Genomic DNA, 2,099 nt, shown 5'->3' on the forward strand with positions numbered 1-2,099 from the left:
TGCTGCTGCTGCTGGTGCTGCTGGTGCTGCTGGTGCTGGTGCTGCTGCTGCTGTTGTTGGTGTTGTTGCTGCAGTTGGTTCTGGTTCGGGTTCTGCTGCTGACGCTCCTGTGCTGCTGTTGCTGTCAAAGTTGCGGCTGCTGTTGCTGCTGCTGCTGCTGCTGCTGCTGCTGCTGCTGCTGCCTCAGATGAAGCAGCAGAGAATGCAGACAAGAGAGAAAAAGAAGGAAAAAGGCAGGGAGTCGTATGGGGTCCTCTTGCTGCTGAATCGGTATGGAGCGGCGAGCTGCTCCCGCTGCTGCAGCAGCTGCTGCTGCTGTTGCTGCTGCTGTTGCTGCTGCTGTTGCTGTTGAATATGAGTTAATAGCAATTAGAAAAGCCTATAAAATAAAATAAATGCCCTTCTCTCCTCCTGCTGCTGCAGCTGCTGCTGCTGCTGCTGCTGCTGCTGCTGCTGCTGCCTCAACTACAACTCCCCCAGCCGCAGCAGCAGGCGCCCCGCGTGCTGCTCCCCCCAAAAGAAAAATAAAAAACAAACTAAAAACAAACAAAAACAAACAAAACCATCTATTGATAGCAACAGCAGACAGTGAAACCACCTTAACTTCCTCGATCTCAGTCTGCTGCTGCTGCTCCTGCTGCTGCTGCTTCCGCTCGATGCTGCTGCTGCTGCTGCTGCTGCTGCTGCTGCTGCTGCTGCTGCAGGTGGGTGGAGAGCTGCTGCTGCAGGCTGCATGCGGCCTCTGTTGTGCGTGTTTTTTAGTTTGTTTTCTTTTTATATAATAAATAATTTATTTATTAAAAATTATTTTCTCTTCTCTTCTGTACTGACACCGTAAACACCCACCACCACCCCGGGCCCCTCCCTCTCTTCTCTTCTCTCCCCCCAAGCAACACCACGGATATCTAGGCTCCTCTCTCTTTGTTTAATAGCGTTTATTCAATTCATATTTATTTGTTTCGTACAGCAGCAAGCGGCAGCAGCAGCAGCAGCAGCAGTAGCAGCTGCTGCAGGAGCAGCAGCAGGGGCCGCAGCTCCAGCAGCAGCGGCGGCAGCAGCAGCAGCAGCAATACCAACAACAACAACAGCAACAGCAGCAGCAGCAGCAGCAGCAGCAGCAGCAGCAGCAGCAGCAAGCTGCTGACGCAGAGGCTGCATGCGTTTCATTGAAATCTAAGAGAGGCGAGGCCCTGCTCTCCCCCCCTCCCGCGTACCTATTCCTGCTGCAGCAGCAGCTGCTGCTGTTATATTTGCTGCTGCTGCTGCTGCTGCTGCAGCTGCTGTGTGGAGATGTTTACGTTAGCGGAGACACGTGCTGCTGATCGAGGGCGCGGGAGAGAAGAAGATGAGTCTGAGTTGGTGTATGGCAGCAGCAAGGTTTCACCTGCTGCAGCAGCAGCAGCAGCAGCAGCAGCAGCAGGAACAGCAGCAGGAGCAGCAGCAGGATCCTCCTCCTCCTCTTCTTCTTTAGTATCTTTATCTCTATCTTCTGCTGCAGCTGAGGGTGAAGCAGCAGCAGCAATGCTGGATAGTTTAGATGCATCAGACACAGCAGCAGTATCAGCAGCAGCAGCAGCAGTTCAATCAGCAGCAAAATATTTAAACAACAACAACCGGGTGTATCTACACACAACGCTGGGGTGTATAGGCATCGAGCTGTACTGGCACCACGCTCCCCTTGCATGCATAAATTTTTATCTTTTATCAAAAAGAGGATATTATAATGATTGTTTATTTTTTAGAATTATAAAGGACCACTGGTTACAAACAGGTGACCCCACTGCCACAGGAAAAGGAGGAACCTCTATATATGGTAAACCATTCAAAGATGAAATACACCCAGGTATTGTATAAACCCTAAACCCTAAACCCTAAACCCTAAACACTAAACACTAAACACTAAACACAACAAACCCTAAACACTAAACACTAAACGCTAAACCCTAAACTCTACAAACCATAAACACTACAAACCCTAAACCCTACAAACCCTAAACCCTTTGAACTGTAGACAGTTGAAACCATAAACCCTATACATATATATATATATATATATATATATATATATATATATATATATATATATATATATATATATA

The sequence above is a fragment of the Eimeria mitis genome, genomic scaffold, assembly GCF_000499745.2.
Source record: "Eimeria mitis Houghton genomic scaffold, Emh_scaff927, whole genome shotgun sequence".
NCBI classification, from domain to species: domain Eukaryota; phylum Apicomplexa; class Conoidasida; order Eucoccidiorida; family Eimeriidae; genus Eimeria; species Eimeria mitis.